The sequence below is a fragment of the Lissotriton helveticus genome, chromosome 8 (genome assembly GCF_964261635.1).
Source record: "Lissotriton helveticus chromosome 8, aLisHel1.1, whole genome shotgun sequence".
NCBI classification, from domain to species: domain Eukaryota; kingdom Metazoa; phylum Chordata; class Amphibia; order Caudata; family Salamandridae; genus Lissotriton; species Lissotriton helveticus.
The window spans coordinates 1,448,387,807-1,448,411,982 of NC_136069.1; positions in this window are offsets into that span (position 1 = coordinate 1,448,387,807).

Below are 24,176 nucleotides of genomic sequence, written 5' to 3' on the forward strand. Positions count from 1 at the left end.
GCCAACCGCGGCGGAAAAGCTGCGGACGGAAACCAGGACCCACCAGCCATCCTAATGTGGCGCTGGGTCTTTGGTGGGTCCGCTGCAGTTTTTCCGTATCCTCCGGGCCGGCGGTGGATTCCACCGTCCCAGAGGATGCGGAAAAACCGCTATCCTAATCTACCCCATAGTGTTAAATCCGGGATTTGAGATGTTGTCAGAACTTATTGGGGAGGGGATGGATTATTGTAGGAATCATAAGCTGATCTTTCAAGTGCTTTTTCAGTACAACCATACTACAATTATTCTACTTTCCTGGATTGCAGAAAAGTATTTCTCCTGGATTTCAATCACTTGGAAGTTTTTGGTCTCCGTTCCTCACCAGCATCAACTGACAGAGTGTGCCTCCCAGACTCTCCTCAGATCGAGGTCATAAAAGGTAAGTTCTATATATCCACAGAACACAGATTTTTGTGTTAAACGATATTTTATTTCCGATATTTTCCGATATTTTTGTACCTACCATTATGAAAATAATGACACAATATGTTGGTAAACAATATTTTTAACATATTATATGTGTCAAAATGGATTGTTTACCTCCATATTGGACTACTTATGCCCCAAAGAAATTAAGACTCCCTACTTCTACACGGTCCCCAAAGTGCACAAAGGCACCTTACCACCACCAGGGAGACCCATTGTGTCTGGAATCAAGTCTTTGCTAGAACCGCTATCACGCTTTTGTGATTTCTTCCTTAACCCCCTAGTCCAAAAGACCCCTGCCTACCTTAATGACACTAAACATTTACTAAATGTAATTAACGAAATCAGCTTTGATCCCAGTACTGAACTGCTCGTGGGACTAGACATAGAATCCCTATATACTAGCCTCCCACAAGACGCAACGCACAAGGTCCTGCACGATGTCCTCATGAACACTACCTGGACTTACAACACGCCCCGCAGCTTCATCCTAGACTGCGCAGCACTAGCTCTCAAAGAGAACTATTTCGAATATGAGGGCACCTTCTACCTCCAGACGAATGGTACATCGATGGGCAGTGTCTTTGCTCCCAGTGTGGCCGGACTGTATGTGGCCCACTTCGAGGAGACACACATACAACACCCAACCAACCCCTTTTCCACCAATATCAGAGTGTGGCGTCGCTACATTGACGACATTCTCATTGTATGGAATGGCAACCAGGAGTCGCTTGACAGATTCATGCTATGGGTCAACCAACTAGACCCGTACCTACGCTTCACATGCACCAGCAGTCCCCTGGAGTTACCCTTCCTAGACCTTAATATCAGACCAGAGAATGGAGGACTCTCCACCACCACCTTCTACAAGCCCACAGCAAGAAACTCCCTGCTCAGGTTTGATAGTTTTCACCCCCGACACCTGAGGGAAAACCTGCCCTATGGGCAATTTTTGCGCATCAGGCGCAACTGCAGCAACATAAATGACTACAAGCAACAATCCAGTGACCTAGTGCACAAACTAAGGGACCGCGGTTATCCCTCTAGGATAATCAACAAAACCTGCAAAAGAGCAAGAAACCAAAACAGGGACGCTCTCCTAGAAACAGTCCAAAAACCCGAAGAAGATCCTGTGCTTACCTGTGTAACAACGTACAACACAGCATCTAACCAAGTGTCTAATATCATCCACCGAAATTGGAAAATTATAAACTCTGGCACTAGGCAGTGGGAAAAGCCTCGCTTTGCTTATAAAAGAGCAACCAACTTGAGAGACCAGCTTGTGAGTACAAGACCGCGCCCCAAACTTCAAGATAAAGACAACACCATCACTAATGCATGGGGCCTGCCTAAGATCACTGGCCACCAACCCTGCAATAACTGCAGTGTATGCCACCTGACATCCCCTTCCAAAACACTGAGCTTGGAACCAGGCAAAACCTGGACACAACGACAGTTTACGAACTGTAACTCCTCTAACCTAGTATACCTCATCACCTGCAGATGTGGCCTCCGGTACGTTGGCATGACGACCAGGAAAGTGCGCACCAGAATGACAGAACACAGAAGCACCATAAGATGTGGGAAAAACATCAGTAAGCTTACGGACCACTTTCTGACCCACAACCATACACCAAATGACTTCACATGGACCGTCATTGAGAAATTTGACAACCTCAGGGATGAGAAACTCCTATTACAAAAAGAACAACGCTGGATTTACCGTCTTTCCACCCATACCAAAGGCCTTAATGATTCCATCCCGTGGAACAGTCTGGCCACATAGACACTCCTGCAAAACTCTTGATGTACCAGTGCCATCATGCTCCTACATGAACGTCCCCCTCCCTAGCCCATTCTTCTCCTTTAATGTCTGTCTCAATCGACAGCAATATACTTTTGCTGACTTAGCCACATGAATGAAGCTAACATAGCTAATTTTGCCATCTCATAGAACACCGGCAAATCTCAGATCTAGTTCGATTGAACTTCTCGCTACCGCGCATGCGCAAGCCCAATACCGCTACAGTAGTCTACCGCGCATGCGCTACAGCAGTCTACCGCGCATGCGCCACAACAGTCTACCGCGCATGCGCTGCCAACGCGCACTACTCCTCCGCACATGCGCAGCCAGTCTCTACATGAGACAGCGTTTACCGCGCACCCCTCCCTCTTTCTAACCTGAACAGGTGTACCGAGTTTACAAAACCATATAAATAGAAAACGAGGCGGCCCACTCAGCTCACACCGGGCGCCGCGGAAGGACGAATAGGTCCAAGGAGGAACCAGACCGAACTACTCGTGAGTAAAACCGCTTGTCCAACATCATGGGGTAAGCCAAAACTCTTCTTTCCTACAGGTTAGACAGCCTTGTGAACCTCATTTATCTCCACAGGGTCTCTTTCTCTGCCAGGCGACCCATGAGGCTTTTTACAGAGAAATAACAGAGTGAGGACCTAGAACTAGTACTTTCCTGTACCTCACCTTGTGATTTCGTTTTTTAGCCCACCACTACCCACCTACGGTTGTTTTTACATTCTCACTAGCCTCATACAATCGCTATGAGCTCACCCTAGCCGGTTTTAAGTCGTACACCACCCTATGAGCCGGCCACCATGAGTTCTAAAAACTGCCAACCTAACATGACTCTCCCCTGTACGTCTTGTCTTTGTCCTATGTGTTTTATGTAGACAAGCTTGAGGGAATCCCCCTCTAACAGCTACAGCGCCTTAGCGAGCGGGACACATAGCCAACAAAAAACACAATCACTTAATATAGTTTATTAGTTTATTATTTAATTGCACTTTTTCACTTAACTCTTTGGTCCTGAGGAAAGCCAGCTTATAATAGAAAAGGCACTGGCAGAAACATGTAGACCACACAGGACATGGGAGATCATTAACCACTCCACTTTGTCCTTTCGCCTTTTTAAACAGCTAACGGAGGCCCAGTTTATTAAACACTTGTTAACCCTCGGGTGCTGGGACCGCTTGTATAGCTTTTTAAACTTTCACTTCTCACTCCTTCACTGCACACGCAGCAATATACCAGCTCCGCAGTCTCCTGGCGTTGCAGCACACCCGGGGCACATTCGGTGCCACTGTGGTGGGCCCGATGATGAAGCATGCCACCGACTAGGTCGGTGGGTGAGGGCTTTCAAAGGAAAACATTGCGTTTTCCTTGTATTGTCTGACGTACCTGAGTCACTCTCTTTTTTTCTTCCCCTTAAAGCTAGCTAGCCCCCATTGATACTTACATACCTCCATATTGTGTCAGTGATCCCAATAGGATCAACGCATTTATTTGCCCTACTCATGTCTAATGCTGACCGGCCAAAATTTCTCAAGATGGAGTAGTGAGACTTTCCACCAAGCCCTTGCACTCTCCTTTTGTGATCCTAGAGTCTGACTATCAGAACTCTACCTCACATCTGCTGCCGAAGACACTGGACCTTTACCAATGCAGGTAGAGTGACACAAGGACCCCTCACCCCATCCATTCCACCCCATAGGTGCATGACTTATTTCGATACATTGCAGAATTACATCAGGAGATCTTTGCTGAGGTTCTATTGAGCTAAAGACGTCCCTTCAATAGACTATGATCATGCTCCTCATCACCCTTTCCTCATGTGAAATAAAGGGGAACATATGTCTCAACCATCTATGTTTTATCATAACCAAATGTTTGTTATGGTATCATTGTATATATCGTGCTTGTGCATTGTCTTCTCCGTATGCAGCTCCTGGCAGAGAATAGGGTATGGAATGTAAGCATGGGCGGATTTAGCGGATCTCGCGTACGCGAATTTGTGAAATTACGGATTCGCAATCCGCAAAATCCGCGAACTCTCGCGGATTTGCGGATTTTTATGTTTTTTGTGTTGGCAAGCGTTCGCGAGGATTTGTGGACCATTTCGCAATTGCGAACTTACTTTTCGGCTCGCAACGGCCGCGACTATGTTGTTTCTACATCTGGTTTATCATCACAGGTTCACAGCACCCTCTGTTTCACCACTGCCACCCTCTGGTACACCCATGCCACCCTCTGGTACATCCTTACTGCCACCCATTAGGTTTGTTCATCACTGTAGATTATGGGGGTGAAAAAAGCAAGCACACCTGCCCTGCTTCAACTGCCATGAATTAATTTGGGGTTGATTAATGTGTCAGTGATTTTGAAACTTCCAGTCTGGCTGGCACCTGCTTCCTTCCCTATCTGTAATTTGCTTTCTGTTGCAGTGAAGCAAGCACACCTGCCCTTCTTCAACTGCCATGAATTAATTTGGGGGTGATTAATGTGTCAGTAATTTTGAAACTTCCAGTCTGGCTGGCACCTGCTTCCTTCCTTATCTGTAATTTGCTTTCTGTTGCAGTGCAATTTTTTTTCACAGGACCTTTATGGTCTACTTGTAGCTATTCTATGAGCCTGCTGTTTGGGTCATAGCAGGGTCATAGAATAGTTGCAAATAGGCAACTGAACTCTGGAGGGGCCCCTCAGGAAGCACTAGAGTGAATGGTTACTAATGTTAAGTTTGAACTTTTGCACCTGCTGATTGCTTTCAGTTTAGCAAAAATCGTTTTTCTGCAATTTCGCGCGATTTGCGGGGCGCGAATCCGTGCGAGATCGATTTCGGAAGCCGCGAATGCGTGCGAATACACTATTTTTTTTTTCCGGCGTGTATGTTCGCGTGATTTTTTGCGTGTTCGCAAGGCGCTTGTAGCGATACGTTTGCGAAGTTACCCTAGCGGTCGTACACGGGCGCGGCCATCTTGTTTGCGTGACGTAATTCCGTTTCCGGCCGCTATGTGTAATCTCGCAAAGTGTGCTGCTCGCTAGTACAATTTCGCGCGTGATCGCGAGGAAAATCTCGCGCGAACTTACCCACGCGGTCGTGAATGGGCGCGGCCATATTGTTTCTCATTCATTGCTATGGTTCTGGGCATGCTTTCTGTATCCTCTCTGAATCTCTGCCATCCTTTGCTTGTTTGAAGTTTATTTGATCTATTTTACTTATTATCTGTCCCTCTATTTTTCTAGCTCTATATTTTTCTGCTACTTTTTGTTAATTTTAAACTACTTTTTTAAACTCTTTTCTTTTCTTCTTCCCTATTCTATTTCTTCTTTATTATTTAACTTCATTTCTGCCCAGACCATGGTAAAGGGAGCCGGGAAGCACCCTGAGAAGGGGAAGGGTGCCACACCCCGTGCCCGGTTCCCGTGCGGGCGTTTGAGGGGGGAGACAGTGACAGCCCGGGAGATTTTTAGTGCGGAGGAGGTGGCCGCACTAATATTCCACGTCCAGCGCCGCCTCCCCAAGACCATTCTGGGAGGCGGCAAGATCGCAACCGGCTATGGCATCCGGGAGCGCCGGAAGCGGTGGGAGAAGGTTTGCCGGGCCATGTTTAAACTCTCTGGGGTCCGGCGCACCTATAACCAGGCCACCCACCGCTGGACGGATGTCATGGACCGGGAACGCAACTTGCTGGACGCGCTCGGCGTAGAGGTCCCCGGGCTTGGTGAGTAGTAGTAGCTATTTCTAGCTATTTCATCACTACTGTGTTTTATCCGGCTCTGTTATTTGCAAATCTTTGTTCTTTACCAAGAGCAATAATGCTGCCGATTACATTGTAGGTAAATTATATTTCAAAATATTCTATGCATTTCAGGTGCACTGCTCTCCTTCTCAGTAGCCTTGCTACTATGCTTATTTGTTTTGTATTTTGTGTTCATTTCATTGGCCTGAGAAATTATGTATGAGTGTAGTGTAAAGAACTGCGTAATGCTAGACACTAAGGGTCATATTTTCAATTACCGGCGCATCCCTGCAAAGTAGCAGGGATGCGGCATTAATTGTGCGCCATGCCACCACCACCACCCATGGGCCCAAAACGTCACAGAAGCCTTACGCATCTGTGCCGTAAAGGCGGCGCATTGCTGGAGTTGCGTGCCAACGATGGCGCAGCTCCAGCAATGCTCTGGGGTGCCCTATCTCCCCAATGCTGCATCAAGCCGTACGTCGGCTTCAAGCAGGCGCAGTGTTTCAGTCACGCATCATTGTCCTAAAAGTGACTGATTGACATCTTGTAGATTTCCCTCAGCCACTTTTAGGATTCGTTCCTGCGCAGGAACGCCCTCCCTTGCGCCGGAACGCCCCCTGATGGCGCAGGGCATTACAACGTGATGCATCTCCCATATGTGTCATTTTTTTTTTATATACGCCGCACCATGGCGCCTCTTTTGTTCTGCCGCTGCGTCACAAAAGTCACGCAACAATGGAGGAAAATTAGCCGCAAGGGACTTCTAAATCAGCCCCAACAGACTGAAGTCCAGTACTTCCTTTAGACACATGGCTATAAGAAGAAATAGTGGTGGTGGTCGGTGGATTGATAGTTTGAGTATTCACTGATCTGCAAGCACGATGGACTTTGTCTGTCACTTCGCGTGCTGCGGACTGCTGCCTGCCAGGCCTAGGCAAACCTTTTTAGTAGTCTGTTTAGTGAGTTACATAGGAACTTTCAAAGTCAACGGTCCGCAAATCAGGCAATACGAATAACGTAGTATACCACATGAGATTGGTCAATATATCCCGTGGGATAGTTGTCTATCTATTTGCTATTTCTCCAAAATATTTTGTTATTGTTCTTTTGAAATGTTTGATTTGGTTGACAAATCTCATCCATGTTTTCTGGTCTTTCTTTCTCTCATGTTGTACATCAGCTCCCCACAGGGGCAATAGGACACAGGAGGAGGAGGAGGGTGCTGTTCAGGAGGATGCAGGCCAGGATCGGGCAGGCGAGGGCTCCTTTGCTGGCCCCAGTAAGTTTTAATTTTAATATAGAGTACCTATTTTTTCCTAGCGTTCCTCATTCGATTTTTTCTAAATCGTCTTTGATCTTCTTGTAGACTGGATCTAAATTCTTATCCTGCCTCGACTATGACTCCCTGTGGTATTACTAGATTATTCTTATTAGTCTGTCTGTGTAGCTAACTAAGATTGCACATTTGGCAATTCCATTCGACTCCCATTCTAGTCAGCAATAGCTCTATGCACTGAGTGCAGTCCTCTGGGATTGTCCATAATGTCTTTTCAAGTCTTCTAAATGTTTATGCTTTGACAATTGCCAACAATAAAAAGGTGAATGACCACCAAGAAAGAATAAGATACTACTTTACTTTTGGTTTGGATAGGAGGACAATCCATTCTACTACTGTTGCAGGGACAAATCTGCACAAACCGAACTATGAACACTAAATAGTGCATTGTTTATCAATTATAATAGGCGCAGGTAGACTTTCTTTCCACATACCTCAGTGATATCAGACTTTGAAGAACCCCCAATCTCCTTACTGACTAGATAGTGTGGCAGAGTCATTTAGCTCCCAAAGTCACCGATGATTGATCCCCAATGATGATTAGATTATCCAACGCAGGACAAGAGTACGGAGTCACAGTCAAGAAGTGTCAGAGGCACTCATGCTTGCAAAAATTCCAAAACCTTTAGATCATCCACTCTAGTCTGGAGGACCAAAAACCACAAAGTCTATTTAAGTTTAAAAGCTTTATTAAAACTAAACACATTTATTAAAATCAACTTTGTCATAAAAGTAAACGTTTAACTGAAAATGGAAAAGTGCTTACTGCTAACGATTAATTGGACACATTTCTTGTGGTCGAGCTGAGCTCTCACCTGGTTTGAACTTGAGCTTGACCCTGATCATGTTCTTAGAAGTCAAGCTTCTGTTAGGAGAAACAGTGGTGTGTGTTGAAAATAAAAAGCAAGCATTCATCAGTTGTGCCAAAAAGTGCAGCAAGACAACAGCCTTCCCTGGAAAAAGGGACATTTTTACTTTAGAGTATACCGTTACAAATTATTACATTGTACTTCGCTTTTTTAACATTTCTTTATTCCTCCTAGACCAAATATTATATAGTAGTGAGTGGTGTATTTCTAACATTCTTAAATGTACTTTGTAGGTGTAACATCTGGTGGCGGGGCCAGCGCGGAGGTGGTGGTGTTGGACGAGGACTCTGGGGAGGATGCGGTGCAAGTGTCGGACGTTCCTGTGAGGGTTCACACGGTGGTGGCGGGAAGAGGTAAGCTATATATTCCTTACTTATTGAGATTGAAGACTGCATAGTGTGCTTTCTGCACGGGTGTATTATAAATCAACCAGGTAGTATCCTCCTCTAAATGTACTTCGACTTAGCTGTGAAGTTTTTGGTGAGAAGAATCCCAATAAGATCTTAGATGAACTTGATGGATGGGATGAACGAAAAGCGAAAGAAGGGTGTAAGTAAGTGTGGAAGGACGAGAAATTTTATGATGGCTGGCAAAGAAGAATGATATGTGTTTGCTTGGTCCCCGAGGTGGCTGGGAAGGAAAGAATATGGTATGGTGCATGGCTGGGTCAATGATGAAGCAAGGATGGGTGGAAGGAGAACAGCCTGGGTGGGTGAAACAGAAACTGTATGTGTGCATATACTTTGAATGGATGGATGCCTGGAGCATGGTATTATCTGACTCTTAGATAGCATATGTGTATCTAGAGAGAGTAGATGGTCACTGGATGAACTAAGTGTTACCTTAAAGAGCATGTAACACCGCACCCGCACGTCCGTTCCAGTGTAGGGAAGGCAAGGAAAAGAAGTTGTAAATTTGTCCAATACTACCATGAATAGTAGGAGTAGTTTGTATTGCAACTGCAAGCACAGCATATATCCGGTTATTACGGTGGACACTCCGTACCTCTCTTAATAACTTTAGTTTAGTAGTAGTACGTCATTCATGTGTGGGTGTATCACTGTTCACTCAATAATAAGCAAAGCACCTAAAGTCATACCATATGTCATCAAATACATCCCATGTGAAGTGATAGATAATCAAATTATTTAGCTTCTTCATTTTCCTTTTCTAGTACTCATTTGCACTGTAGGGTGAAAGGTAAATTAATTAAGCAGTAGCCCTTGTAACAGAGTATTCTCAGTGCCACCCGTAATAGAAAAGTAATAGCTTCACCACCTGCATGTACTGGACCGGTACAGTAACGCAAGTCTGTCTCACTCATCATGGTGTTCGTCTGTTTTTCTCGGGTGCAAGTTCACTGCGCTGGCATTCTGCCGGGTTGCATTAGATAACGTACCAATTTTCCTAAACAAGAGAGAAGAAGAAGAATAAGACTGGTGTACTGTCATAGTCGACTGTAATGGAAGTCCATAGTGGTCGTAGAATTTGTTCATTAAACTCCCACTAATGTTAGAGCAAGGATGCAGAAGTGGGAGGTTAGATAGGTACTGTCCTCAATAGTTATGTACTGTGCTTTCAATTTGCTACTTGTACTGTGACACAACTTTTGGCTCAATCACTTTGTGTTATTAATGTTAAGGATTCAGAAAAGGGGGTGGGGATGGACAGAGCATCTGAATTAAACAGAACACTCGTACCCAGTCAAAAGATCAGGGCTTGATCCATCACCGTTTTTTAGCTCACTGCACCATCCCAGCTCAGAACCTGGCTATATGCAAATTAGTCTGTCCCTGGCCCAGTGCATCATGGGAACAGGGCAGACCAAACTACCAAGCCAATTCTTTACTGGAGCGTGGAAGGGTATACTCAGACATGAGTCCCTTGCTCATTGCACCATCAGGATTCAAGCAAGCCGGGCCGAAGACGGCTGTAATGCCAGAAACCGGTCCCCGGAAGCTTGTTTCCTTCCCAGTGTAAGAATTGGCTTTTGTAGTTTGGTTTGCCCTGTTCCCATCATGCACTGGGACAGGAACAGACTAATTTGCATACAGCCAGGTTCTGAAACTGGGATGGTGCAATGAGCTAAAAAACGGTGTTGGATCTAGCCCTGATCTCTTGACTGGGTGAGAGTATTCTGCTTAATTCAGAGACTCTGTCCCTCACCACCCCTTGTTGTAAATTATTTTGTCCACCCTAAGCGTGGAAGGGTATACTCAGACATGAGTCCCTTGCTCATTGCACCATCAGGATTCAAGCAAGCCGGGCCGAAGACGGCTGTAATGCCAGAAACCGGTCCCCGGAAGCTTGTTTCCTTCCCAGTGTAAGAATTGGCTTTTGTAGTTTGGTTTGCCCTGTTCCCATCATGCACTGGGACAGGAACAGACTAATTTGCATACAGCCAGGTTCTGAAACTGGGATGGTGCAATGAGCTAAAAAACGGTGTTGGATCTAGCCCTGATCTCTTGACTGGGTGAGAGTATTCTGCTTAATTCAGAGACTCTGTCCCTCACCACCCCTTGTTGTAAATTATTTTGTCCACCCTAAGCGTGGAAGGGTATACTCAGACATGAGTCCCTTGCTCATTGCACCATCAGGATTCAAGCAAGCCGGGCCGAAGACGGCTGTAATGCCAGAAACCGGTCCCCGGAAGCTTGTTTCCTTCCCAGTGTAAGAATTGGCTTTTGTAGTTTGGTTTGCCCTGTTCCCATCATGCACTGGGACAGGAACAGACTAATTTGCATACAGCCAGGTTCTGAAACTGGGATGGTGCAATGAGCTAAAAAACGGTGTTGGATCTAGCCCTGATCTCTTGACTGGGTGAGAGTATTCTGCTTAATTCAGAGACTCTGTCCCTCACCACCCCTTGTTGTAAATTATTTTGTCCACCCTAAGCGTGGAAGGGTATACTCACACATGAGTCCCTTGCTCATTGCACCATCAGGATTCAAGCAAGCCGGGCCGAAGACGGCTGTAATGCCAGAAACCGGTCCCCGGAAGCTTGTTTCCTTCCCAGTGTAAGAATTGGCTTTTGTAGTTTGGTTTGCCCTGTTCCCATCATGCACTGGGACAGGAACAGACTAATTTGCATACAGCCAGGTTCTGAAACTGGGATGGTGCAATGAGCTAAAAAACGGTGTTGGATCTAGCCCTGATCTCTTGACTGGGTGAGAGTATTCTGCTTAATTCAGAGACTCTGTCCCTCACCACCCCTTGTTGTAAATTATTTTGTCCACCCTAAGCGTGGAAGGGTATACTCACACATGAGTCCCTTGCTCATTGCACCATCAGGATTCAAGCAAGCCGGGCCGAAGACGGCTGTAATGCCAGAAACCGGTCCCCGGAAGCTTGTTTCCTTCCCAGTGTAAGAATTGGCTTTTGTAGTTTGGTTTGCCCTGTTCCCATCATGCACTGGGACAGGAACAGACTAATTTGCATACAGCCAGGTTCTGAAACTGGGATGGTGCAATGAGCTAAAAAACGGTGTTGGATCTAGCCCTGATCTCTTGACTGGGTGAGAGTATTCTGCTTAATTCAGAGACTCTGTCCCTCACCACCCCTTGTTGTAAATTATTTTGTCCACCCTAAGCGTGGAAGGGTATACTCAGACACGAGTCCCTTGCTCATTGCACCATCAGGATTCAAGCAAGCCGGGCCGAAGACGGCTGTAATGCCAGAAACCGGTCCCCGGAAGCTTGTTTCCTTCCCAGTGTAAGAATTGGCTTTTGTAGTTTGGTTTGCCCTGTTCCCATCATGCACTGGGACAGGAACAGACTAATTTGCATACAGCCAGGTTCTGAAACTGGGATGGTGCAATGAGCTAAAAAACGGTGTTGGATCTAGCCCTGATCTCTTGACTGGGTGAGAGTATTCTGCTTAATTCAGAGACTCTGTCCCTCACCACCCCTTGTTGTAAATTATTTTGTCCACCCTAAGCGTGGAAGGGTATACTCACACATGAGTCCCTTGCTCATTGCACCATCAGGATTCAAGCAAGCCGGGCCGAAGACGGCTGTAATGCCAGAAACCGGTCCCCGGAAGCTTGTTTCCTTCCCAGTGTAAGAATTGGCTTTTGTAGTTTGGTTTGCCCTGTTCCCATCATGCACTGGGACAGGAACAGACTAATTTGCATACAGCCAGGTTCTGAAACTGGGATGGTGCAATGAGCTAAAAAACGGTGTTGGATCTAGCCCTGATCTCTTGACTGGGTGAGAGTATTCTGCTTAATTCAGAGACTCTGTCCCTCACCACCCCTTGTTGTAAATTATTTTGTCCACCCTAAGCGTGGAAGGGTATACTCAGACATGAGTCCCTTGCTCATTGCACCATCAGGATTCAAGCAAGCCGGGCCGAAGACGGCTGTAATGCCAGAAACCGGTCCCCGGAAGCTTGTTTCCTTCCCAGTGTAAGAATTGGCTTTTGTAGTTTGGTTTGCCCTGTTCCCATCATGCACTGGGACAGGAACAGACTAATTTGCATACAGCCAGGTTCTGAAACTGGGATGGTGCAATGAGCTAAAAAACGGTGTTGGATCTAGCCCTGATCTCTTGACTGGGTGAGAGTATTCTGCTTAATTCAGAGACTCTGTCCCTCACCACCCCTTGTTGTAAATTATTTTGTCCACCCTAAGCGTGGAAGGGTATACTCAGACATGAGTCCCTTGCTCATTGCACCATCAGGATTCAAGCAAGCCGGGCCGAAGACGGCTGTAATGCCAGAAACCGGTCCCCGGAAGCTTGTTTCCTTCCCAGTGTAAGAATTGGCTTTTGGAGTTTGGTTTGCCCTGTTCCCATCATGCACTGGGACAGGAACAGACTAATTTGCATACAGCCAGGTTCTGAAACTGGGATGGTGCAATGAGCTAAAAAACGGTGTTGGATCTAGCCCTGATCTCTTGACTGGGTGAGAGTATTCTGCTTAATTCAGAGACTCTGTCCCTCACCACCCCTTGTTGTAAATTAATGTTAAGGAGCATTGGTTACAGACTATGTCTTTCTTTCTTCATATAGTTGCTCCTTCCAAATCGACATCACGGAGGGAGCAGGCTCGAATGGCCCGGCAACGGAGGCTGGATGCCACTGTCGCCGAATATCGGCGGCTGGTGGCCCTGGAGGAGGAGGACACGCAGTCAACCGGTGGAACCACAACATCCTCCACTGGGACAGCTGCATCCTCCTCCGTACCCCCACGGGCTGCCAGCCAGCGCAGTGCTCCAGTGGTACGGAGCCGGGCTACCAAAGCCAACCGCCACCGCCAAGCAGCAAAGACATCAGCTGCCCCCCACAGGAGTTGCAAGGCACGCCAGCTCCGCTTATCCCTAAGAGTGTCCTACCTGGAGCAGGAGGTCCATAACTATAAGAACTTGGTGGAGGGCCTCCGCTTCGACCATGCCACCCTCCGCAAGGAGTATGATGCCCTGGCCGCTAAATTCAACAGCACCCTCCAGTAGTGTAGTGTCCCTTGCCCTTTTTTTAGAGACTTTTGGGGGGTGGGATTTGGGAGTTGGGTTCTTTTTGGGACTTTTGAAAGACAATCGTTGGGGTTAGGGAGGGTCTTGAGGGAGATTATTTTGTTAGGGCTACATAAATATACTTTTTTAAACTTTATCTGACCATACCTGTTTTTTACTGCTTTTCAGTCTGGTGGGTGGGGGTTTAACAGTAAGTTTGTTTTCCTGAAGAGTCCTAGGACTTTAGTAGTACTACCGCCACTCATTCGTCTATTCCTAATACTCCATTATACTACCTCCCACCAAACGCTTATCTTACCTGTAATTTGTGTTTGAAAGTAGGGCTAGGCCCAGGGCTGGCTCCACGGGAAATGGGGATTAAGGTTGGCAATCCTGGGCGGATGAAATGTCCTCATTGCGGTGGTACTAGTGGTGTGACACAGTGGCAGTTGCATGCCTATGGAAAAAAAGAAAACGAAACCTGGTTTGTCCTTACTGTAGCATTTCAACAGTTACGGTACGATAGAGAATATAGCAGGTGACAGTACACTAGAACAGTGCCACAATGTAGCCTAACAAATGGTAAAGTATTGCAAGTATAACTAGTACTTGCGTTGAATTTATTTGACATTGGCTCCTACTACTACAAGAAATAGTACTGAAGCTGAGTAAGTCTAGAATATATCCTCGGATTCCTTCACCAGCCTGCTGCTATGACCTTATCCTCCCCAGCAAGTGTGTGGAATTATTGATGTCATTTAGTCACACATCAAGCAAAACCACACAGCCCGGGGGAAGAGGGTTAGGGTTTGGAAAATGGATGGGAATGGGGTTTCTTTTTGGGTAGGTTTTGTTGAGAGAAGAAAAAAAAAGCACAGCATGGACAAACAATAATTGAAGATAAAGAAATCTTTGGGTACAAACTAAAGCTAACCACAAATCTTTTAAGTGACATAAAGGAAGTGCATGCCCTACTGCATGCATTGTTAGTTACTGAAAAGTAAGTAGTACTAGAATGCGACAGTACAGGGCTGCAGCGTTTTGACTAGCCTATCTCTGCACTCAGAGAAACACTTCTTACATTAAATTAGGTTTACAAATTAGCCGAAGTAAAACCTATAGAATGGCTGTAGGGATCAATTTAGAAGCAGAGAGAGATCCAAGAAATGCAGTCACACTCATAGAAGAAAACAATGGATACTGTATCTGTATGTTGTTGGAGTTGTCTGTTGAATTTGGTAAGTAAGTTGCATGCAGCAAACAATTCCTCTTATTAGCGGCACACCTCCATTCCAGCTGACGCTTCGTCCATCAATGTTGGTGACCACTGACAGAAGACACCCTGTCCACTGCCTGCCTGGCGGATGTTGAATTGCGGCTCGTTAATGTGAAGCCTGACTCCATCTTTTTTCCCCATTGCACAGACTGAAACCCGGCCTGTAATTATTGAACGGAAAACAGTAAGTGCTATTACAATACCACTGATAAATAAATATAAGGTATGTACGCTGTGTGGTGCAAAAAGTCACACTTTGATTTTCCTAATAGACAGTACAATATTTTTGAAATTGCGTACTCTGTCTGAGTCACCTTTTGAAGGATAAATAAGTATGGCCAAATTAATTTAGCGGATCTTTCCCCTCAAGCTAGGTGTACTGCAAACTGTGTCTTAGAACACAATTAGACCTTCTCAGCAGTGCTCCCACCCAGACCCTTACTAAAGCCAGTCGCAAAAATGTAGAAGACCCCCAATCAGATCTCAAAAAACGAGGCCTAGCAGAAAAATGGTGACAAAACGTACTTTGAAAGTAAAAGTAGGCCCAAATACCCCCTTACCCACCGTGGATTGTATTCAAACCACTTGCAAGCAAGCAAAAGTATCCATAGCCAGCATCGCTCCGAGAGTGCTCTAAGACCCCAGAACTCAGTTGCAAAAATCTAGAACACCCCGAAACACATGCAATCCTGCTGCTAGGGCTAACCCTAACGAACCCTAAGTTACAAAAAGTGCCAAAAGGCTTTTCCTTATGGATTTTGTCCAAACCACTTCTATCCGGTATTAGACCTTCCCAGGAATGCCCCAAGAGACCCGCCAACCCACCCGCAAAAAAGCACGCGACAACACCCCCAAACAGCAAAAAATCAAAATCTCATACTTACAATATCTCTCGGCCTTCGGTCCAAACGCGCTGTGCAGCTAGGTCATCATCATAACTCCTGTTTTCCACCACGGATTTCCTGAAAAGCAAATGCAATCAAGATTAGACTGTCGCAGCAGTGCTCCGACAGAGACACCAAAACCCACCCACAAACACCAGGAAGCCCCCCAAACAGGCCCCCGAAAACGCTACATTGAGCAAGATGTCAGAAGAAATAGCAAAAAAAAGTTCTGCATGGATTTTGTCCAAACCACTTCTATCCGGTATTAGACCTTCCCAGGAATGCCCCAAGACCCGCCAACCCACCCGCAAAAAAGCACGCAACAACACCCCCAAACAGCCAAAAAGCAAAATCTCATACTTACAATATCTCTCGGCCTTCGGTCCAAACGCGCTGTGCAGCTAGGTCATCATCATAACTCCTGTTTTCCACCACGGATTTCCTGAAAAGCAAATGCAATCAAGATTAGACTGTCGCAGCATGCTCCCAGACCCCAAAACTCACCCACAAACCCCCGGAACCCCGCCAAAGAGCACCTCAAAGGCAAGCAAGTCAGCAAAAACGGCAAGAAATTTCCGCCTCACATTTGGTCCAAAACACTTTTATCCATTATTAGAGCTTCACAGCAATGGGCCCAGAGCCGTCAACTCACCCGCAAAGAAGTAGAACACCTCCACAAGTGCTGAGTCTTTCTTCATTGGGCATAATCCAGCTCTCTGCTTTGAGGGAAATAGGAGTCTGGAGGAGGAGGATAGAGGAGCATGTTCTTCTGAACTTGTGAACCTGAGGAATGTAGACTGCGGCACCTTCAAAACAATAAGCAAACAAGTGAAGACAGTTCTGCTGATGGGCTTGTTTTTGTGATTAGGTGATTAAAGTTTGAATTAAGTTAACTGTGCAAAACAAAGAAAGACAGACACACAGGAATAAAAGTGAATAATTAAGGACGAAAAAGAAAGTTATTGATTCATTGTCTCATTTTCAGGGCTCGGTGTCAGGGAATAAGAATAAGAGTTCGTCATCATACTCTGCGAATTCAGGCAGGATGAGGTCAGCGTCACCGAACAGAGAAGAAATTCCCTCATCTACGTTGCTGTCCTCCTTGTCTTCATGCGGCGTGCTTTCTCGTACTTTGTAATCTTGTGGTATGAGGTGCTGATTCATCTTGATCATTGTTAGCCTCTCCACATTTTTGGGTGAGAGGCGGCTCCGTTTGGGAGTTACAATGCCACCAGCAGCACTGAAAACATGTTCAGAAGACACACTTGCGAGTGGGCAAGACAAGTAGTTTATAGCCAGGTTGGAGAGCTGTGGCCACAATTGTTTTTTCCCATGCCAATACTGCAATGGATCATCATTAAGAAAGACCTCTGCTGAGTCATTCAGATAGTCCTGCACCATCGACTCAAGGTCCTCAATGGTTCCTCCACTTTGCTTACTTTTTGCTGTGCTTGTGACCTTTTTTCGAGAACCATACCCAAGCCAAGTTAGCCAATCCTATTCAGCAGCCAATGTTACTCTTGTGTGTGGTGCAGATGATCCGGTTGCCGGTGTCTTTAACGGCTCAGAGGTCACTTGTGCCACAGCCACAGGTGCAGAAGTGGATTCTTTTGACTGGGGATGGCCTGCTGATGCTGATGCTGATGTACTGCCTTCTCCTTCAAAATCCTGCCGTTCTTTTTCAAACCTCCTGGCTGATCAGGCTAGCCAACGTTTGTACTTTTTAACATCTTCATCAGCAAAAGGAAAGAATGCTTGGCCTGCCAGCGCCTTTTTGTAGCGTGGATCCAGAATAGTAGCACAAATGTAATGCTGTTCTGAGTTGATCATTTTAAGACGTTCATCACCACGTAGGCTCTCTAATAATTTCTCCAACAAAACAAAAGGGTCTTTGTTTTTTCATCTTTTTCTAACTCAGAAGACACCGCCTTCAGTTGGTGCTCCAGCATGCACAACAATGGGATAGCTTTTCCCAAATTACAGTCCTCCTTGCTGACTGCACGCGTGAAGACCTCAAAAGGACGAAGCATGTCTGTCAGGCTTTTAACTATGTCCCATTGCGCCGCACCCATCCTCAGGTCCTTCTGAGCTGTACCCTGTTTTAAGAAATAGTGATCGAGTACCGTATACTGCTCATACAGACGCTCAAGCATGTAGAAGGTTGAGTTCCAACGTGTTGCCACCTCCTGGATGAGTGCTTTCACTGGCATTCGACGTTCATGTAGCAGGCTCCTCAGATGCTTCCGGGCCTTAGAAGAATGGCTGAAATGGTTGCACATTTTTCGGCAGGTGGCCATTACCTCGCACGCTGGACTGTCTATATCACTCAAGAATTTTTGAACTACCAGGTTGATACAGTGCGCCAAACACGGCACTCTGAAATAGTCACCCAGTGCCATGGCCTTAACTACATTGGCGCCATTATCCGTGGAAACATAACCAATCCGGCGTTTTTTTGGGGACAGCCAGTGAAAGACCTTTTTGTTAAACTCGTCCAAAATGTTTCGTGCTGTGTGACTTTTCTCCAAGCCAAACATGGCTAGTGTTGCATGTTTCCGAGCAGCTTTAAAAACTTGGTCTGGGTCAACACCTGCGTTTAGCTTTGCTTTAACACCTGAAAAAGAGACCCAGTGTGCAGTGGTGCACATGTAATCCGCGCCTGCGCCACTGGTCCACATGTCTGTTGTCAGATGTATAGTGTGAACAGCACTCTTCTGCAAAGCTGCCCCAATCACCTCCAGCACATCTTCATGTAGTGCTGGAACCGCAACTCTGGCAAAATAGAACCGGCTAGGAACATTCCATTTAGGGCAGAGCGCTGCCACTAATTCTAGAAAACCTACCGCTTCTACAAAAGAAAAAGGGAGAAGGTCCACAGCTAGCATTTTAGCCAGCTTAGTGTTATACAGACGCGTCAGTGGGTGGTTGCGTTCATATGGCGCGTCTGAAGAAAACATGGTTCTAATGTTGCCCTGGACCAAGCATTTACGGGATGATAATGACTTCGTTGACCCAATTATGCTCGCTGGTGAACTTTTTTGCGTAGGTGTCTCACTCGCACCAACACTCTTAGTGTGCCTCACATGGGGTGTGCTGCTGACAGGGGTACTGGGTGTAAGTGAAGTGTTTGACGCGTCTTCTTCCTCCTCGTCATCATCAGATGAAACATCAACGTTTTCTTGACTTCCAATTCGGGCTTCCTTGATCGCCTTTAGGTGCGCAAACCATTGGACAGTGTGCTGTCTCCTAAGATGACCTCTCTGGCCTCCGGTACCATAGTTGGTACCAAACTTACCACGACTAACTGCAAGCTTACAAATGGTACAAATGGCGAACTTTTCCCTTTTTGGGCAAACAGTAAAGAAGTCCCAAACTGGGGACTTGAAGTGTCTGTGGGGGCCGGCGGAGGCGGCGATACTGGTGGTGGTGGTCATGCTGCTAATGCCAGATAAAGTGGAGGATCTGGACTGCCCAACTTTTGTACGTTGTGCACTTTCACCGCCACTAATTAAGGTCGAGGTGGATGGAGGTCCCTTCTTGCGAGAAAGAAATATGGAAGCGGTACGAGTTGGTGTACTACTTAACTCCAATGATTGTGGTGTTTCCACTGCCTCCTTGTCGACAACATCATCATCATCACGCTCAGCAGCTTTTCGGGCTAGGGTCAAAATGTCTGTTTGCTGCATGCCCGCTGGGACTGCAGTGACCTTTATGATGACTGGGTCGTCGTTGTCAGAGTCTTCATCAGCAGCAGTATCCGCCACTTCTTGTTGAGCCTCATCATCACACTCCATAACTCTGAGACTTTGGACGAGCTTCCTTTTACGCTTAACTACCTTTGTCAGATCATGGTGTGCCTCACTCTCAGATGGCAGTGGTGCTGGTTCCCAATTTTGATCCGTATCATCAGAAGGAGGTGTGCTTGAAGAAGATGTAGACACCACCCTTGATCTCTTCCTTGCTAGGGGTGTGGAAGACAATGAATGATCATCAGGGGGAGTGTCTTCCTCAAATGATACCTCGCCTTGATTGTCGATTTCCTGATGTGCCCCTACTTCGGTAGGAACAACTATTGTGGGCACTTGTTACCCTCCATGCACCTCTGCTTGCGCATCTCCTTTCGCTGCCTCTCCTTCCACATGTACTTGGGCTTGTACTTGCACATGTGGTTTTTGTTGCGGCTGTGGTTGTTCAACACTCGTCAGATGAGTTACAACAACCTGTGTTGATTGAGGGACATTGCTGCTACTTTCTTGCGATGAGCCAACATCACTGGTCGATGGTGATTGAACAACTAGACTAAGTGCCTCTGCAGCAGTGAAGGGCTTGGACTTAAGTTGGCGTGGTGGTGGTGGTGGCACTGAGCCCAATGGAGCGGGGGTGCTGCTCCCAGCTTGGTCCCCAGCAGATCCCGCTGCTGCTGCAGACATACTTTTTTTTTTACTCCCAAAAAAAGGGGCGGCTGGCACACCAGTCTCCTTGGTAACTTGCTTCTTCTGCTCCTTACTGGCAACTTTCTTGCTAGAGGAGCTACGGGTAACTTTTTTTGGGGCCATCTTCTTCAGAGCAGGTCAGAACAGCAGGCAGCAGTTGCACGAGTTGCAGAGTTGTCTGTGTCCAGACGTGACGTTGCGTGACGTTATGCTGCACACACTCACCGCTGCAGGACTTCTTCCTGGCACTGGTGGTTCTCTTGAGTCTTGTGCACCTAAAAGCAATGGAAGACAGAGGAACATCAGTTCAGTTATACACCCCAAAAAATCAAAAAACACAGAAAAATCAGCACAATCCCATGCCATCCATGATGTTTACATTCAAGACACCACACAGAAAGACTAGGCCCATGCAACACTCACTACCCCTGGGGATAATGGATGAAAAGTAGGCAAAATAAGTGCAGGCCTCAGACACTGCCTCTCTTCAAAATGGCCCCTTGCACCCCAAGCGCATGTTGCCTGTACCAGCCAGCACTCAAGATGGCCACCACCACCACCCACATGGCCAGTCCACATCAACAGTACACCCCAAAAAAAACGAAAAACACCCAAAAATCACCACAATCCAATGCCATCCAGGATGTTTACATTAAAGAGAGTGAGACCCCACAGGCACACTCAGTCCATGCACCACTACCCCTGGGCAAAAGGCCACACCAGCAGCCCCACCCAAAAAAACGACAAAAAACACAAAAATCAGCACAATCCCAGCCCATCCATGGCCTCAATGATGTTTAAATTCAAGAAGACACCCCACAGAAAGACTAGGCCCATGCAACACTCACCACCCCTGGGCAAAGAGCCCCACCAGCAGCCCCAAAAAACGACAAAAACCACAAAATTCAGCACAATCCCAGCCCATCCATGGCCTCAATGGTGTTTAAATTCAAGAGGACACCCCACAGAAAGACTAGGCCCATGCAACACTCACCACCCCTGGGCAAAGGGCCCCACCAGCAGCCCCAAAAAATGACAAAAAACACAAAATTCAGCACAATCCCAGCCCATCCATGGCCTCAATGGTGTTTAAATTCAAGAGGACACCCCACAGAAAGACTAGGCCCATGCAACACTCACCACCCCTGTGCAAAGGGCCCCACCAGCAGCCCCAAAAAACGACAAAAAACACAAAATTCAGCACAATCCCAGCCCATCCATGGCCTCAATGGTGTTTAAATTAAAGAGGACACCCCACAGAAAGACTAGGCCCATGCAACACTCACTACCCCTGGGCATAATGGATGAAAAGTAGGCAAAATAAGTGCAGGCCTCAGACACTGCCTCTCTTCAAAATGGCCCCTTGCACCCCAAGCACATGTTGCCTGTACCAGCCAGCACTCAAGATGGCCACCACCACCACCCACATGGCCAGTCCACATCAACAGTACACCCCAAAAAAACGAAAAACACCCAAAAATCACCACAATCCAATGCCATCCAGGATGTTTACATTAAAGAGAGTGAGACCCCACAGGCACACTCAGTCCATGCACCACTACACCTGGGCAAAAGGCCACACCAGCAGCCCCAAAAAAACGACAAAAAACACAAAAATCAGCACAATCCCAGCCCATCCATGGCCTCAATGATGTTTAAATTCAAGAAGACACCCCACAGAAAGACTAGGCCCATGCAACACTCACCACTCCTGGGCAAAGGGCCCCACCAGCAGCCCCAAAAAAACGACAAAAACAACAAAAATCAGCACAATCCCAGCCCATCCATGGCCTCAATGGTGTTTAAATTCAACAAAACAGTTGTATCATGCACCCATAACCAACCCTGGTCCTACTGGATACTGTGGCTACCCACAATATATTTTATTTAATGTTCTGAAAAAGTTCCAAAATTGTAGTTGCAGCAAATTTAATGCCCCAAACAAACTTACTTGTGAAAGTTGATTTCTAATCCAAAAGTGATCCAAAGAAAGTCAAAAAGGCCTCAAATCCAAATATCCAGCAGCACCCACAAAAAGTAATCCTTCCAGGTCAAGGTCCAAATGAAAGTGACCAGCACATGAAGAAAGCACTGGGAGGAGCCTGCTGGACAGGAACAGGAAGTTGGAGACTGTGGGGCACTTCCTTCCTCCCCCCCCCAAAAATGGACTCCTTGCAAAAAAAAAAGGCCATGCAAATGTCAACCTGAGGAGTGATTCTGATAAAAATCATCATTTTATGAAGGTTTATCCTGTTTGCTGGTGGATTTCGTGTGCAGAATTGCAAAATCTCTATTTCGCGAGTGCCAGATTGTTCCTGTCCGCCGCAACTACGTGTTCGCAATTGCGAACTCTCGCGAGGCGTGCTGTGCAAGGTGGCAAGACGCGATTACGTATTCGCGGGCGCCAAACTCCCGCGGGATCCCGCAGCAAGATCCAAAATGGCACAGCACTCGCAAAATATGATCGAGAAAAACAACTCGGCAAACGCTTAATGACGGAAAGTGAACGCCGTGCACCACGCCGCGCGGCGCAATATTGTATCACCAAGCAAAAAATCCGCCGCGAGCGAATTCACGGTTTTTCGACAAATTCGCGAGAGTTCGCGGATTGCGAATTTGCCGAAAATCCGAAAAATACTCGATCGGAGCGGATTTTACGCCCATGCTTAATGGAATGTCTCCCATTCTTCCGGCATTGTATTCTATAACCTCTTATGTTCAGTACTGTATGACTTCACTGACGCCCTAGTCCAACTATGAAAAAACCCTACCTGACATAGGCCCCACATATACTCTAATTCTCTGGTTTCAAGATTATCATGCTGTTGCTAAGAATATGATATGTGAAACCCCAACTATGCCAATAAACCACCCATACTTTTTCTCTGTTTTTTCTATGCAGCCATGATTCTAAAAGATGCACAACTACATATGAAGAAACTGGTTTCATAAGGTTAGTAAGAACTAGAAAGCAATCATTACCTAAGTCCAAGACTTACCACACAATCACTCAATCAATAAAATGTTGAAAGTCCATTACACATACATCCATCTGCATGCAATTCCACCGAAATGGCTTTCATTGGATATCCAACAGAACATTCCAGACATAAATGGTTCTAAACACTATCTGTCAGGCCTGAAAAGTAATTGTCCTTAAACTGCAAACAGCAGACAGAGTCCTCACATAAAGCACAGCTTTAAAGACATATAATTGTCGATGCATTGCCAAGTGAAAAAGACTGAACCACACCAAACCAACATTCACCACAGAAACATTCAAATAAACCTATCTTGGACACAGAGTCCCACAGACAGCCAACATTTCATCCTGGATTTATACCTGGAATGAGATGTAAATCTGTAAATCAGTGCATTTGTTGATAAATGGGCAAGCATCCACCTAGCTCAAAGAAACAATAGTAAAGTCCATTGGCAGATAAAATCATACATAAAGTACACTAAAAATAGAACTACCTAAGCTGTACTCATTCTGTTTTTAAACTAGCAAACTAAAACGGCTTCTAATTTAAATATTTAGCAACTCTCTACTATCCTTACACACCACACTACTAACAAATGCATCCCAGATTCAGGTTCAGTTTTTCAAATTCAGACATGAGTGAACCTGTGCCATCTACAGGAATTTGGGACCCTTGGCAAATAAAATATATTTTGAGCTCCCCTTTTCATAACAGAATGCATGCCCTATTTTCAGCAAATGAAGCCCTCATGATGTCAAACAGTCTTGAATGATATGTGAAACTTTCACAAACTGGGGCACACAGAAACAGTTGAAAACTTAAGATGCCCAGTGCCCAACGGTCAAATACCACCAAAAGAATGTTTTAATAATGGATGAAAAGGGAAAGACACAGTAAGATTGACTAAGTAGATGTTGAGGGGGCTACTGGGCAATAATAC